Below are 11,611 nucleotides of genomic sequence, written 5' to 3' on the forward strand. Positions count from 1 at the left end.
CTTCAGAATGAGTAGAACCATATTGGTGGAATGGCACCTAAGGACACAAACCACAGGAATCTGGACCTGATGTATATAATCCTCTATGTTGAGCCTGAGTTTGACACTGAAATGGAATAAGACATTGGAGGCAATGTTTTATTATATGCAGGGGTGTGTTATGGGTTGTATTGTGTCCTCCCAAAGGTATGTTGTAGTCCTAACCACCAGTACCTCAGAAATATGACCTTGTTTGGAAATAAGGTTGTTGTAAATGAAATTAGTTAAGATGAGGTCACAGTGGAGTAGGGTGGGTGGGCCCTTATCCAATGTAACTGGTATCAAGAGACACAACAGGGAGAAAATGTCCATGTGATGATTGAGACAGAGATTATTGTGAAGCATCTGCAAGCCAAGGAACACCAAGTATTTCTAGCAAACTCCAAGAGCTAGAAGAGGCAATAAAGGGTACTCCTCCTAAGGTTTCAGAGGCAGCATGGTCCTGCTGACACCTTGACTTTTTGCTTCTAGTCTCCAGAACTACTGTGAGACAATAAATTCCTGTTGTGTTCAGCCACCCAGTTTGTGGTATTTTTTATGGCAGACCTAGGCAATGACTATGGGGCGTATGTATTTTTGCCTGTGGGAAAGATGTAAATAATTTGTATCCAGAGGGAGAACTATGGTAAATTAAAAGTGACTATAAATTGTTTGCCACACCTCTCAGTAGGAGGTATAGTTTATTCTTTCCTCCTCTTGAATCTGGCTGATCTTATTACTTTATTTGACCAATAAGATGAGAAGGAAATGATATTGTTTAACTTCAGAGATCTTCAGCCTCTGTTTTTGTACACTGTGAATATTTTCTCTCTCAACATGTAGAGAGAAGCCCAGATCACACAGAGAGATCACATGGAAGGGAGCCGAGGTGGCCTGCTTGACGGCCCCAGAAGAGCCCAGAGCTAACACACCAACACCACCTGCCAGTCAAGTGAGCAAGCAATCTTGGACTTTCCAAACAGCCAAAGCTTGGGGAGACTGACGCAGAAGCACCCAGGTGATCACAGTCAACCTACAGACTCCTGAGGAATAAAAAGTGATTTTTGTTGTTGTAAGTTACTGGATTTGGGGTATTTTGTTATGCAGTTTAACAGCAAACCAAAATATATTCATAAACTGAGGGATCATTAGGTGCCTGATACTGTGCCGGAAACTTTGAATTCATTACCTCATTAAATCTTCACCAAAATTTATGTTAGGTATTATTCCCACTTTAGAGATGAAGAAACTGAGATTTGGTGAGGTTAAGTTAGAACATTTCCTGGCTAGAAGGGGACTGAGAAAGTAATCCTACAAAGATATGTTAAAATTCAGAGTCTGGTGTGCTTACCTGTTTTAATATAATTTTATTAAATGACTGCATGACCTTGGTGAGTCACTGAGTCTCTTTGTGAATGTTTTTCTCATTCATAAATGAAAGCTGATGAAATCTTCACTGTAACCCACAGGTCTATTTTGCTGACTTTAGGTATATAGAAAATAACCTGTGTAGACTATTTAAAAATCTATATTTTATCTACAAGTGCAAAGCATAAGAACTTCTGTTTCGAACTGGAAATGAAATGTCTCTTATTTTAATATTTTCATTAGTGCACTTGCTGTTCCTTTAATTTTATGTATATATTTTGCTTTCAGTACTGGTGAGAGGAACTACATGTAAGAAAAAAATAATTGTCCTCCAATTTGAAGGCAAAGACAAACTCAGAGGCAATGGAAATGCTTTAGTTTTTCTCATTGTCTGTTTGTTTATTCACAATATCCATTAACTTTCAGGTTGTGTTTTCAACCACTTTGAGTGTTAGATTGATTCTTACTGAATTCATTTCTTTGAGCCATGTTCCTTACTTTTCTGGAGCCAAACCACCAGAGCTGAAGGCATTTTTGTGGTATTAAAACCCACATTCACATACCCACACAACTGCATCAGCATTAGGAAGATGGCAGGGGCATAAATTCAGAGGATTCGAGTGTGTCAGGTAGCCAACTGAAACCTGGTACTGCTTGTTCTCAGGAGACAGGTGTTCACTGAAATGTATTCACTGGAGAAGTATTTGTTTTCTTCAGGAAAGCAGTCAGCTTAAGAAGGCATTGTTTTTACAGTTTTCAACTGCAGCAATATTACACAATATGCAAACACACTGAAGGCTAATGTTTTATTTTATTACCTCATTGTTGCCATGGTTCAGCTTCATAAAAACAAAACAGCATCATCCTTTGGACCAAATGGGCTATTATTTAATGTGGGAAATAGGTAAAATTATACAAATACATGTCTGTTTGTAGGTATAGACATAGGTATAGATATAGAAGGAGAGATAGAGATAATGATACAGATACTGATATAATCAGAGACACAGCACTAAATAGTACTCTATCACTAATGCATTCTGCTAGATTTTTCCTGAACTGGTTCTTCACACTGATATCCCTTTAATGAAAACTCTCCTCTTGCCTAAGCTTAAGGATCAACCTAGTCACCTTGATACAGAGCTTGGTGCAGTCCAGGTTCAAGTACTTCCTTCTATTCTCTACACATATCACCTATGCCAGTCAAGATAGATTTCTCACTGTCCCTCAGAAAAGTCATGTATGATTTTACCTATGCAACTTTGCTCCTACAGTTGTATCCTCCTTGTCTGGAATGATCTATTTGCTTCTCTATACTTGTATAAGACAAACTGAATTCAAGCTCCATAAAGCCTGCAATAAATGTTCTCTCTTTCAGTTATTTTTTTCCTTCCCTGAAATTCTGTAACACTCATTGCCTCAACCACTCTCTTGCATTTTGCCCTGAGTTTTTACCTACCATTTTATGTATGGATCTGGTCACCCCAAAGAGCTTGTCAGGCCTTTAAGAGCAGAAACCATATCTCATAATTATTTGTCTTCATTGCCTAATATAGACAGCCCTGTGGTTAGTGTGCTCATGATTAATATTTGATGCTGATGATTTTAATAAATTTTAGTCATTCATAGACCATATGCTACACTTAAGTTCCTGGTCTGTCACAGTTTGTCATTAGAAAATTTTTTTATTTGTCATGACTACATGTTAACATAGGCAAAGCAACTGTAGATATTTTGGTCCAAAATAATTTTCTTTCAATGAACTATTGAATAAAAGCCAGCCGAAAGAATTCTTGACTAAATAAGATATTTACAAAAACAAAAGAGCTTGACTGAGTTCAAGCTGGAGGGCAATTGTCTAAAAGAATCTTGTACTGAAAACGCTGTAAAAATAAACCTCTCATTGGTGGAATCCAGGTTTTTCTATTCTCACTTTATATGTCCTTTCTTAGGAGGGCCTAAGCACTAGAAGGTTTGTGCTATTCTTTTATAGATTGAGCTAGAACCCATGGGGACCTGTTTCCTTTTCGTCTCGAGACATAGTCTTTCCTTGTGTGAATGTGCCAGACTTACAACAAATATTCTCTTGCCTTAAGCACCAAAACTCTAGCTACACTCTCACTTCCACTTTAAAACCCTCAGTATGTTATCTATGATTGCCTAGTTAAGAATTCCTTAATAAACCATTCTATGGTGGTGTGACATGCAGAATAATGGTCCCCCAAAGATATCTACGTCCTTATCCGCAAAACTGCAAACAGATTACAGGGCAAGGAGGAATTAGTATTGGAGCTAGAATTAAGGTTGCTAATCAGCTGATCTTGAAACGGAAAGTTGATCCTGGATTGTCTGGGTGGGTCAAATGTCCTCACAAGAACAGTTATAAATAGCAGAGAGGATACCAGAGAGATGGTAGCGTGGGAAAGACTCAGCCCAATGTTGCTTGCTTTGAAGATGGAGGAATAGCCCCATGAGTCAAGGAAGGCAGGCAGCCTCTGCAAGCTGGAAAAGGAAAAGAAATAACTTCCCCCTTAAGGCCTCCAGAAGGAATGCAGCCCTGTCAATGCAGTGATTTTAGCTTGGTGAGATTCATTTCTGACTTCTAACCTCCAGAATTATTAGAAAATAATTGGTGTTGCGTTGCTTTAAGCCACCAAACTTGTGGTAATCTGTTGTGGCAGCAATAGGAAACTAATACATGTGGTGACTTCACTGATAGCTTGAACAGTCTCCTAACAATGGGAAAGGGAAAGAAGCCTAGTTCCTGTTTTGCTGGTCTTTTATAGATTAGCGTTTTCCACTTAAATTCCATTTCCTCACTCTAGTCTTAGTGCTTCCTGCTCTTTAAAGTTCTTTCACATCCATTATCTCACTAAAATCTCTCACACCATGGCTGTCCAGTTGCTATAACAGGGATTACTATCTACGTTTAACTGATGAGGAAATTGAAGGTATAGAAGTTCAAAAACTCACATTTATGATCCAGTAGAGTGCAGTCTAAAACTGAGAGTGGAGAGAAATGAAACAAACATATGGAATCTCAAATATTATTTGCTCTTTATTTCTAAGTCACCTTAGAATTAATATAATGCTTTGTTGTTTTTTGTACCATTGTATAACTATTCCCAGAATTAGCGTTACGTTTATGTTTAGAAGGTGTGAGAGAGATCACTTCCTTAAAGAATCTTAAAAGCTAGAAAGGGAAATGAGAGATTTGTCATGATCTGTAGCAATTTCAGAATTCATTTAGGGACCACCCTTATCTGACTCTTAAACCACATTTCATCCTGTTCTTTCCTGTCCTTTATCTTTTAAAACCTCACCAGCCTTTCTGTGTCTTGACACACTGAGTTCTTTCCCACCTCAGTGCTTATATACTTAATGTTTCTTTCATCCATGATACCCTCACCCAGATTTTTCTATGCTTGAATCTTTTCATTGAGCTTAAATTTCACCACATATGCCTTTCCTGATCACCCCATCTTGAGTGGACAGTACTTTCTGGCAAGTGTTTAATTTTCTTTTTAGCACTTATAGCGCACTGCCATTTACTCCTTTGTTTATTTTCTAGCTCCCCCTTTTTACTAGAATGGTAACTGCGGAAGCAAGAGTCTTGTCTATGCTGTTCACTAGTATATCCACGATGCTTAGAATAGTGCCAGGAAATTATTAACTCCTTGTTGAAGGAATGAATAGTTGCCACATGTTTTTGGTGCTTCTGATACTACCATTAGATCCAACAGACTGAACTGATGAGTAGGGCTCTAAGGAATAAAGAACAATCTGTTTAGAAAAGTCAGACATTAGTAAATAAGCATTGTGTTTTTTCCTACTGAAAGTCCATTTGGCTCAGGGATGTATAAAATTGGATACATTTATTGATAAATATGTAGTGAAACAGCTTGGGCATTAGAAACAGATGTATACTTCCTTTCATTCTGTTTTTGTCATATGCTGAATGTTTAATTTACTATGGATATAATGGTATAAAGCTAAAACAAAACTATTGTGTAATCTCCAGCACAAAGATGCTCCTGATAACACTGAACTAGAGACTAAAGAGACTATGCATTCGCACATGGCAATTTGCCAGGCTCTTACCATATGAACTGCTGTCACAGGTGAGTATTGTTAAGATTCACAGGCTGTATTATCTTCATCTCAGAATGATTTAAAAATAATAACTTTCTCCAAGTTGTAAAGAATTAAGACATCCTTTTGAATAGAATTCACAACATACAATTATTTAGAGAAGAAAATAAGCCATACCCAATGACACTACCTAGTGATAGCTACTGTTATCCTTTTGATGTACATTCTGGCAATCTTTTCTCTATGTGTATGTATATGAATGCACAAATACATTTATTTATTCCTAAAATGTAGTAAGTATCTGATAGATTTTTCTTGAGGAAATAAATGAAGAAAGGAAGGAAGGAATGACTGACTATTGGTGACTTCAGTTGACATTGAAAATATAGGTTGTTTCAAAGATTAGTCATTTGTTCCATTTAAACTGTCAATATTTCACTACTTGCTTTCTCATTCTAATTTTCTTTGGCTACTCCAAGTCTTAAGCTTTTAATTTATCCAACCAGTTCCATTTAAATGCAAGAGGTCCCAAAACTCAATTTAGAAAAAAATAAAACCTACCAAAATATGGCAGACAAATAATAAAGCTGAATTTCTTTTCCTCACATCTATTCTAAGGGAAGTATTTATTTAACATAAAATAAAGATTATCTCAATAGATGCACTTTATAATACAAACTCTCAACAAACTACAAATGTAAGTGAATTTCCACAAAATGAAATAAGGCATCTATGGAAAACTTAGAGTTAACATCAAATTTAATGGTGAAAAATGTAAAGTTTTTTTTTGTTTTTTTTGTTTTTTTGCAATACGCGGGCCTCTCACTGTTGTGGCCTCTCCCGTTGCAGAGCACAGGCTCCGGAAGCGCAGGCTCAGCAGCCATGGCTCACGGGCCTAGCTGCTCTGCGGCATGTGGGATCCTCCCGGACCAGGGCATGAACCCATGTCCCCTGCATCAGCAGGCGGACTCTCAACCACTGCGCCACCAGGGAAGCCTTAAAGTTTTTACTTTAAAATTGGAAAATTTGGAAACAAGAAAGACTGGCCATTATCACTTTTATTCATCATTAAAAGGCAGGTAAAATAAATAGAAGGCATAGAGATGAGAAAGGGAGAAATAAAACCAATTCTATATGCTGACAACATGATTGTCTCTACAGAAAATCTTAAGTAATCTACCAAAAAAAAAAAAAAAGAGAGAGAGAAAACTACTAGAACTAATAAATGAATTTAACAAGTTTAAGGAATAAATGTCAAAATGCAAAGATCAGTTGGCTTTTTATATATGAGTCACAAACAGTTAAAATGATGAATCAATATGATTTACAGCAGCATGGAAAATCATAAAATATGCAAGGATAAATTTAATCTAAATTGTGCAAACTTCACTGAAAACTTCAAAACATTGCTTCTAAGAGATATTAAATAAAATGTAACTAAATGAAAAGTTTTGCCACATTTATAGTTTGCAAGACTCAAAACTGACAAAAAGTTAATATTCTCCAAATTGATTTACAGATATTATTAAATCCCAATCAGAAACCCAGACCATTTTTTTTTTTTGGTAGAAATGGACAAGCTAATTCTGAAAATATATATTGAAATGCAAAGAACTTGTATAATCAAAAAAAGCTTGAAAATAAAGATCAAAGTTAGAGGATCTACATTACCTGATTTCAAGAATTATTATAAAACTATGCTAATTAAGATATCATATTGTTGATGTAAAAATAAACAAAGAGATAAATGGAACAGAATGGGGAAGCAAAAAATAAATTTACATGAGTCCGATAATTGATTTTAGGCAAAGGTGTGAAAATGATTTAATGGAGAAAGGGAAGGAAAGTCTCTTCAACAAATGATACTTGAACAATTACATATCTATATCCTGTGATGTCTACCTTACACCATACAAAAACACTAATTTGGGATGGATCAGTGACCCAAATGAATAAGTTAAAAGTATTAATCTTCAGGGAGCAAACATAAGAGAATACTTTCATGGCATGTGCTTAAGAAAGGTTTCTTAAATAAAGCAGAGTAACAACTAGGAAAAGAAAAAAAGAATTGATGAAATGCTAACAATCAAAATGAAAGTTTCTGTTCATCAAAACAATGGCTGGCTTAAATTTATAAAGCTGTGCAGGCCTTAAGCAAGGACACAAAAGGTCCTGACAAAAGCAAGAGAATCCCAGCAGAGGTACATGGCTCACATGCGTATCCTCAGCAAAGGTACATGGGAATCACAAAGCTGACTGGGCAAAGCTTCTTAGCTATGCTACAAGTGGCCTGGATGGGTTTCTAATAGCTGTGCGTGACCACAGTTTAATTCATAGGCTGGGCTGTTCATAATAGAAAAGATTATATTATAGGAAAAACAGAATCTTTACATGTTTCCTTGGTATTGATGGGTGTAAAATATTTGCTGCATTTAAACATTAAGGAAGACAAGTTTCTATAGTTTTATGATTTACAGTTCACAGAAGCTAGTTTAAAGTCTTAGTGCCAGCCAGATAGGCATTGCCAGATGACTACTCCAAATTTTATCATCTATTCAGGGCCAAGGAGATGTTGTTGGAGGAATTAATTTTATATTTAATGCAGCTTTTTTATATACATAAGAATGAATAATTCTCAAGGAATTAGTGGATATATTTCAAGATGATGCAATTGTTATGCATGGCATGCCTGTGCCCTAAGAGAACATGTTTCACAAGTATGTGGAATTGAAAAGTAGAAGAAAGATAGTATGTTGAGGGACACAAGGCAGAAGTCTTGATCTTTTCTAATCCTCTAGGGTAGGGTTATCACATTATACTCAACCGGCCAAATCATGCTGCCAGCTAATTTTATAAATAAAAATTTATTGGGACACAGCCACACCCATTAGTCCAAGATGCCTTTCTCTCCACATTGCCAGAGTTAAGGTAGCATGCTGAGATCATATGGCCCACTGGCTTTTTATAGAAAAGTTTGCCAACCCCACCGAGAAGAGGGCAGTGATTCTCAAACTTGAGCATGCACCAGAATTACCTGTAGGACTTGTTAGCATACAGATTGTTAGGCTTTACCTTCAAAGTTTCTGATTCAGATGTTCCTGTTAGCCCAATAGTTTGCATTTCTAGAAAATTCCCAGTGATACTGATGCTGGTGGTCCGGGGACTGTACTTTGATGACCACTTTCCTACGTATAAGCTTCTATAATTTCTATACAGAGTAATTTGCTTAGAGTGATTTTCAGTTAAGCCAAATGTGAAGATATGGTGAAAGTCTTAGGTTTAAGTATCAATCACAAGAGGTAGTGACAATAACTGAAAAGGAAAAAAAAAAGAACAGAAAAAAAAAAGTAATAAATTAAAAAACAGTATGTCAATAGATTGAGTTCACACTTACTCAAGTACCAGAATTCAAAAATCATGTGGCTCTAAGAGGACATTAAGAAATTTAAGAAATGTATACTGCATATTTTTAGGGAAATATGGGCTCCCTTCTCCTCCTTCCCCCAAATATGGTATATACATAGAGGAAAAATAAATCACCTTCTGTGTAAAAAAAAAAAAGAGTGGATGATCAATTGTGAAAAGCTGTAAGGCCACGGGAGATTTTTCTACATTCATTGGGGAGGGAGGAGGGGTATTAAATTATTTCATTTGAAGGAATGGTACAAATGACAGAACATAAGTAGATGTTCTTACAACTTACAGAAAGGGAGAATGTAAACCTGAAAAACACGCACTGCACTGGTGACCACGGAGGGTCACCCCATGGCTATGGGGAAGCCACTCTAGGCTTAGCTCTAGACATCACCGTCTTTCAGGGTGCACTTGTCACGGGCACAGCCACGCCACGTTCCAGGGTGGAGGCAGGGGCTGGGCCGGGGGCGGGAGGACCAGCGGGGACTGGAGGGTGGCAGGGAGGGGGAGCTTCTGTCTCGCGCAGGTTGGTTACAAGGCCACCCAATTCTTTGCTGGCTTTCACCTACCCGCTCTTTCAGGCCACGAATCTCCAACAAGTCACACGTGTAGGGGTCGTTTTGTCGGTTTGTGCAGTTCCAGCAGTGACTGATTCACACTAGTTTCTAAGAGTGAGGCGGACTCCATCCCAGTCTACGTGCTCTGGCTCCTCCCTAACCTGAAGGAAAATTCGGCCACCTCCTTGATCTACAGTTTCAACGGTTTTTCAGCGTGTTCTCTCACCTCATAGGGCTGGTGAAGAAAATGCTGGCAAAGTTCTTCAAAGCCACAGCGTCGCGGTCCAAGTAGTAGGTCATGGATAGGCACAGTGGCAGTAGGGCACCTGCTGACGGGTCGGGGGGTGGCGAGTCGGAGCCCCGGCGGGGACGTGCATTCATGGTGGCAGCAGCGGTCCACTCCCGATGACAGCTGTCTGCAGGGACGTTTGGCCTCTCCAATCATTTTTATGTTCCCCGGTTTGGGATTCTAGACATTTTGGCATCGACCAGTGACTGGCATCTCAGCGAGGCAGAAAGTGTCAAGCCCTCCACTTCCCTTCACTATGGCCTTTTCAACACTAAGTACTGGGTCCTGGGAACATCGTTTTGCTGGACCTAAAGGCTCTAGGGCCTGGGTGTGGCTTCCTTTCTCAATATGGCGATGGTGGGGTCAGTGCTTAATAGTCATATATGCCTGTTCATTCATTGGGATGTTTGAAATATATCAGCGAATTGACAGTGCAACTTTGATCCCAAAGGAATAACGCTCCTTTTCTAAGAATGCTTAAAGAACCTCAATTCCACATGGCCAAGATTTTGCTGAAAATGATGAGGTTTGGACTTTATACTCAAATAGGCAAAATAATTTGAGTCCAGATATTAAGGGATATTAATATTTGGTGGTTTTAACTTGCAAGAGGATTTAACCATTCTCCCTTGGAATTTGATAATGGGAGAGTGTTTTTTATTCACATTGAGATGTCCCTATATTGTGGATATTTTAATTATTTGAATGTGTTTAAGGCCCCTGAAGAGTTTCTGGAATGCTGTGTGGGTAGAGTGGTTGGTTGTAATTTGGGATGGCAAACTGAATAGGAAATGGATTTTTACTCTTGGGTACAGAGTGGTCTTGGAGCTGATTTGGATAATGCATTGTTCCCATTAATTTTAGCAAAATCTAAAACGGCTACCAGTGGTCCCAGGATGATTCCCAAAGAGCAGTGGTTGGTAATGGAGAGGCAGCCTAATGAAGGTCGGGTCAACGTTTCCCTGATAGACCACTGGTCCCCTTTCCCTAAAAGGACGCACTCCTGCTTGACTACAGGCTTTCTGAAAAAGTTTAAAGGGTTCTGAAGAAAAAAGGGAGGGAATTTTATGGGGAGCACTTAATCCTCCCTTTTCATGTTTCCTGCCTGGGAAAGAAACTCAGACTCTAACTGTCCCTTTATTGACTTCAACCCTGTGGCAGTGGAGTGACATATCTGATTGGTAAAATTGGGAAGAAAAAATAGGCTGATCTGCCGTTTATCTGCTCAGCTCAGATCTACTATCTCTTCCTCTTAGAATTCACTGAAGTTAGCTACTCTCTAGAAACACAGGTTGTTTGTTATTTTTCCAGAGGTAGTTTCTCTTCCCTCTGACCATGACAGACACTGGATGGATAAGTCTGCCTAATTTAGGGGTTTGGTGTTAGGAGTCCATTTAGTTCTTAGAACAAAGCTATGACCTTTAACTTAGCATTAAAGTAAAAGGAGTAGTATTTTGGTCTCAACATGCCACTCTGTTTTACTTCTCAATGTGCTTAGAAACTAAATGGTAAAGAAGGGTACTATTTTTTGGGGGGGAGGAGGTCCTTCCTCAGAAATTCTTAACAGTTTTTACCCCTTATTCTTATTACATTACTTTTTAAAAATTTTACATACAAGGAATATTATATTATGCTATTTTTTATAGTAAGCTGATGGATGAAGAGATTTTGTCAGTTAAGAAAACAATAAAAAAGTCTATAAAACAATAAAAAAGTCTATAGATATCCGTGGAGATTTATTTTATAAACCTTTCTTCCCAAAATAAATGAAAGTGTAAGCATCCCTCTAAGAACAGGTGTGTACATTTACAATAAATAAATTATTCATTTGCTAATATTGTGAAATTGTTTTGCAGTGCACGAGAGTAAAAGA

General features: G+C 37.9%; 1 pseudogene; it reads right to left on the reverse strand.

The window, feature by feature from the left end:
* Nucleotides 1-9,292: 9,292 nt before the first annotated feature.
* LOC103072905 (ferritin heavy chain pseudogene) lies at nucleotides 9,293-9,830 on the reverse strand (annotated as a pseudogene).
* Between the last annotated feature and the right edge of the window lie 1,781 nt (nucleotides 9,831-11,611).

The sequence above is a fragment of the Lipotes vexillifer genome, unplaced genomic scaffold (assembly GCF_000442215.2).
Source record: "Lipotes vexillifer unplaced genomic scaffold, Lipotes_vexillifer_v1.1 scaffold839, whole genome shotgun sequence".
Taxonomy (NCBI): domain Eukaryota; kingdom Metazoa; phylum Chordata; class Mammalia; order Artiodactyla; family Lipotidae; genus Lipotes; species Lipotes vexillifer.